Genomic DNA, 6304 nt, shown 5'->3' with positions numbered 1-6304 from the left:
CGCTGGCCTGTGACTTCCTTTGTGAGCTTGTCTCCTCTTTCTGGTCTTAATTCTGGGCATTTTCCTATTAATAAAGCTTTAAGTAAAAGCTCTTTCAATTAATTAACTTTAATGGGCTGAATTAAGTCCAAAATTAGGCCTAAAGACCTTCTAATTTTTGGCACATGCTCCCATGCCTTGCCGTATTTGCAGTTGTTGCTAACGTTATCAACTAGAGGGGGGTGAATAGATGATCATAAAAACTTTTTAAAAACTATCGCATAATTAAAACAAACAAGCTACAGAGTTTAGTTCTGAATCTTGATCAACGACAAGTTTTGAGATGACTTCGGTGTCTGTCTGTGCACAATTCCACTATCACAAGTAAACAAACAAGCCTACATTCATTTATTTCACGTTGACAAGCAATCGGTTGGATTTCACTAGTGAACAACTCAAAGATTACAATTCAGTGATGATTCTTGAATCAATGGACCTACCGTCTAACACTCACTCACTTAGATGAGAACCTCTAAGTATTACAGTGTTTGAATCAAGAATATATGAAAGACGTTGAAGCTTTTTTGAACTTTGGAATTATAGGTTCCGGACTCTCGTTTTCTCTTCAATCTTGAGGCCTCCTTTTATACTCGTCCACCTTTAAACTAGCTATTGCAAGGTCTTCAAAGGACCACTCTCCAAACTTACCGTTTGGACGAGAATTTTATAACCGTTGAGATTACCAAAATTAGAATCTCTCATTTAATCAAATCGTCCATACAATCGTGATCGGGGTTTCCAAAGATATAGTACTTTACTTGGTAAGTCATTCTCTTCTTCCTTAATCCAAGTCTTTGATAGATATTCAATAATCTACGTGATTGATGATCCTCAAGAACAAATCCAGCTTCATTTGATTGCCTTTGCGACAATATAAGATGTCATATATATTATCCCGAAAATATCTTATAATAATCCGATCGTTGCATCCGAGAATACTCCCTTAGAGCTTGTGCTTTACGGCTACGTCTGACCTCCTTAAGATAGTGTATGAGCCTCGTCTACCAAATTTAATCATGTGTAACTATTCTTTAACAATTGAATGTACATAAGAACAATCTACAAAGCAAGTATTTAAATGTATTAAATCAGATATTGGAGAATATACATTGTTTAGTCAACTTCAAAATCAATTATGATTTTTCTCAACATTTGTATGTTTTATTTTTTATATGGGTTGTTTAAACTAGGGGTGTGCATCAGTTATGGTCCAACCCGAGTACCGGACCAAACCGGCCGGTTTGGGTGATTCCCAAGGGGCTAGTTGGATTTCCAGTTCCACATAAGAAACCAAATCGACAAACTAGCCAAGATTTCGTAGTTTCCATTTAGTTTTTACGCCGAAGCAAATCCAAATTAGTAAATTACTTTTTTTTCCTTTTAAGTCGGGAAACTCCCACTTGTAGGAAATAGAAGAAATAAAATGAAAAAAAGTTCCAAGCAATTCTATAAATTGGGAAAAGACCCTGCCCAATCTGATTCTATGTTTCAAGGTAGGAATCGACCCACCCTGAATCCAATCACCTCTAGGTTCAGACTTCTAAGTGCGTGCATTTTCGGCCAGCAAAGCAATAATCACCCACGTGCTCATGAAGGACGATATAGTGTGCATGTCGGAAATCCGGTGCGAGACACACAAGGCCGACCGCCATGCCGCCACAAGTGAAAGTGGTCATTTGGACAACCACTAGAGGCGGCATCTGGTCCATCTGATGAGGTTGAGTGGCCAAATGACTGAGGACATCATCGCTAATAGGCACGAATGAAGGGTCATGTACATCATTTTTAGATGAGTAAAAGAAAACTACACCAACATAAACTGGAGGCTGAAGCTGATCAATAAGAGAGATTTTAAGCTTGCGAAGGTGTTCGACTGTTGGAGCTGAGGGTTTGATCAACTTCTTGCTCTTTATTTCAATCTTCATTTTTTCTCCTAAGTTGGCTTCACTATTGTGCTTTTCTACTCGTGATTATCACCCTATCTATAGAGTTCGATGTCTCAAACCCTTTCTAATAGAGTAAATTAACAATAAAGAAACTTACCAAGAAATGTTGGAGCTTTGAGCTCACCTATGGTCGATTGCCAACCGTTGCACAGCCGGCGATCGGCCGAAGAAGAAGAAAAATATATAATAAAACATTAAAAATCTGACTTTTACTGAAATAAGAAAATAAAAATGAAAAAGAAAATATAAAGCAAAAATAAAAGTAGTTAAAAAGAGTGTGCGGAGGAGAACGTGATTGGTGTGTAGAAAGAGGATGGAAAATGATTTCCTCTTTTTGAGAAGAAATCATTTTTTCCACTTTTGAACGTATTTTTGCTATTGGTGTAAGATATTTTTCTTGAATAGTTTATTTTTCATGAATCGAATGCTAAAATATTCGAAAAATATTTCTCTAAAAATTATTTTTCACAAAATAAACCAAGCCTAAATTTACAAAAATTGATGTACACTTGTAGAATTTCAAGACTGTTCTTCATCGATGGACATGACTAGAACGAAGACTTACGATAATGTCATGTCTAGATGTGATAATGTGCACTGACGGAAGCAAAAACTTATTTAACGTTCTCTTGAATAATATAAATGATTGTCGAAGGGCACCGTCCCTCTCAGAGATGGTGCCTTCCGTGCGTTTCAACTTTCCAATGAAATCGGTTAAATTATTTAGTTCGGTTCTTTTTCTTTTTTTTAAAGCTGCTATCTTAACAAGATCGTCGCTTGTTTCTGGCCACGCGATCTCTCAATCAATGAGTGCTTTATACAAAACACTCAGTAATGATGTGTGAATTTATGGTTGAAATTATATTGTCCTTAACAGTACTGTTAAGAAATTTTTTTTTTTTTTTGGAAATTGGAAGGAAGATATACCTTATTAGGATGCCAGTGAAATTCCTCATATGATAAAAAAAAAATAAAGAAAGTGATTAACGTGAAGAAAACCAACAAAATATTCACAACAATACAAAACTTATGATTCCGTAACTACTCACAAGATTACCAGTTGAGCCACCATGATTGAGAACTGAGATGAAGCAACCATGGCCTCGAGCTTCGTGGCATGAATCTCAAGTTGCCATGGCCAGTCCTTGAGCTTCATGGCTCGAAAAGATCTAGTGGGCATGACCATTGCGAGCTTTGCGACTCGAAAAATCTTGCGACCATGGCCGTCGTGAGCCCAAATTAAGTGGCCATGGCTGCGAGCTCGAGTTGTTATGGTGTCCACGAACCTGAGCTTGATTGATTATCCATGGTTGCTGGAAGCTAGAACTTGAGCCTGTGCTGTTGCTGGATGCTAGAACTTGAGCTGGAGCTACGGCAACTGCAGTGGACCCCATCTCTCTTTCTCTCGTAATTCTATTTTCATTTATATTGTCTAATAGGTACTTGTTTGGCGTCATATAACATTAGTGAATAAATTGTAGCAAATACTTGTATTCTAGTATCCGTGTCAGCGATTTTGCTAATTGGCAAAAAAAAAAAAAAAGTACAAGAAGACATTTTCTTAAATGTTGAAAGAGGCCTTTTAACATCAATCAATATAGAGGGAACTTCTAATTTTTGGACAAAGATAGAGGAACAAATTGTGTCATTATTCCTTTGATAAAATAAAAACACCAAAACCTTCAACATGCAAAAATTCAGTATGACCTTACCAAAAATTAAGAGTGCCCTCTATATTTATTTATGCTAAAAACCCTCTTTCAACCTTTAGGAAAATGCCTCGCTTTATTTATCTGTTTATTTATGTGCCTGCAAGATGGACAATCACTGTCAAATTATCATCGTCATCACTATTATCAAAACCTGGCTGTTGGCATGAATATAACTAATTTGAAGACGCCCTGCTTTGTCCCATTCACGAAGAATACTGATGGGATTGATTTGAGGATCTACAGAGGTCCTGTCATGCCAACAAACTTTGCCACGACCCCATTCTTCATATAACATGTTCCTACGAGTCCGACACCACTTGGAGTTCTCTGAAGGCACATTATGTTTCCTGGGGTGGCAACAAGTAATTGGCCGAAAAGTTCCACAATACGTCATGTCATAAAAATATCATATTTGATACATGACCTGTCGTAAAGTCATGAGGTATTCTGGATGTACCTTAAAAGTGCCCAATGTCACATACCTTTTAATGACCCTTTTTTATCAAGCATTTTGGGCGATAATAGAAGTATCTAAACGGATCATAATCCTATCCTTCGATTTGTATTTGTAAGTTTTATGTTTTTCATATGGGTTGTTTAAATGAGGAGTGTGCATGGGTTCCGGTCCAACCCGAGCACCGGACGAAATCAGTTAGTTTGGGTGGTTCTCGAGGTGACCGGTTTGATTCCTTGTTCCACATAAGGAACCGGACCAACGAACTTGCCAAGATTTAGTAATTTCCTTTTTAGTTTGTATCTTGAAGCAAACCCTAATTAGTAAATTACTTTTTCCTTTTAAATTTTGGAAACTCCCACTAGTAGAAAATAGAAAAAATCAAAAGAAAAAAAAGTGCCAAGCGGTTCTATAAATTGGGAACCGAACCTGCCCGATCCAGTTTCATGTTTCAGTGTAGAAATCGACCCACCTTAAAACGAATCACCTCTAGGGCTCGAAGTCAAAATGCACGCATTTTCGACTGGCAAGGAAGTAATCACTCCACATCACGGGGAGCGAGAGAAGAAGGTTTTGATGTAATGTCCCAACTGATGTCCATTTTTTCAGACGGGTAGTTAGTTGTTAATATTGAGTTACTATCTACAATATTTAGTAACTGTTGGTAAAATAAATTAGGCATTTCATTTTTGAAAATAAATCCTGATTATTGGCGCAATTCTTATATCTAAATTAAAACGCTATCAATTCAATACCATGTAAATAGAAACTTCTCTTTTCTTAGTTACTATTTTGTCATTTTTAATTAGCTTTTTATTAAATGGCTCTTTTTATTCTATTTTCCGTATTTAAGGAGAAATTGCTAAGAATTGGACTGCGGGTTGGGTAGGGTATGGATTGATCAAGATCAAGTCGAGTATGGGTCGCTAAAAATGTATTACATGAAATTGAGTCCAAACAAATTAAATTGATCAATTTGGGTCGGACTACTTTTGATCCGATCCAACCTACTAGTTTGACGGGTTTAGGCAATAGTTTATGCAATTGAAAAGTAATGGACTTGGTTGAACTCCTAAAGATTGAATACAATATAGTGGTCCACAAGTCCACATTTACTCCTGTAATTTTGGTAATTTGAGCTGTTGGAACCTTATTTAATTATCCACACTCACGTTCTCTACCTCTTGATTTGTTGAACCAATTTTCTCCGCCATGGGCCATCAGTAATACCATCAAATTCCCGTGACTGTGATAATTGTCGTAAAAAATAAACAGATTTCTTTCGGGGATAATAGAATAGTTGAACAAATTCTTCTTTCCCCCTTTCCCCTCTATAGCTACATACCTGCAAATTTTGAACTTGAATTCTCTTAAGCTCCGTTTGTTTGGCGGAAAATAAATAATTTGGAAAACATTTTTCAAAAATTGGTTACTTACATTGCTTACAAAAATCAATGAAAGAAAAATATTTTCATCGCACATGAAATACTTATCCATAAATTGTTGTTGATAAGGGTAGCATTTTTCATTGATTAATTATTTTAAGCAACAACATCAATTGTTATTAGGAAAATGTTTTCCAATTCATCCATTTTGTGGGAAACAAACGGAGTGAGTCAATTAACCTAGCCTGTGGTTGAAATAACGGTTTTAGTATCATCCGAAAACACACCTGCAAATTTCGAACAAATTCTTCCATGTCATAATTACAAGCCATGTCATTAGCGAATCTCCGGCCCGCTAGTGCATCGGGCATTTCCTAAGCTCTTGGAAAGAGGTTGCGAGCTTTCGATATTGCACGCTCGAGATTTTTTTCATCCTATCGGCCTTTGCATAGAAGCAAAAGCACTGAGTTGTAAAATGTAAACCATATTGTTAATTGTTAGTGATAATTAATCATCTCTAACATTAACGATGGACAAAAAGATGGGCCAGATCTCTAACATTAACGATGGACAAAAAGATGGGCCAGAGTCCAAGATAGGCCCAAAAGATCTCGAGAGATATATGATCACCAAATGGATTTTAGGAAAAGCTTGAAATGTAAATTAGATAGACAAGGCTTGTGACTCTTCAAGCTTTGCTGATGAAGATGGTGGAGCAACAATTGTAACATGACCCTTCTCTAATGGAGCCGGTGGCAATTAAATGTG

Source organism: Rhodamnia argentea, chromosome 5, assembly GCF_020921035.1.
Source record: "Rhodamnia argentea isolate NSW1041297 chromosome 5, ASM2092103v1, whole genome shotgun sequence".
NCBI lineage: Eukaryota > Viridiplantae > Streptophyta > Magnoliopsida > Myrtales > Myrtaceae > Rhodamnia > Rhodamnia argentea.
Note: the sequence above shows the minus strand (reverse complement) of the source record.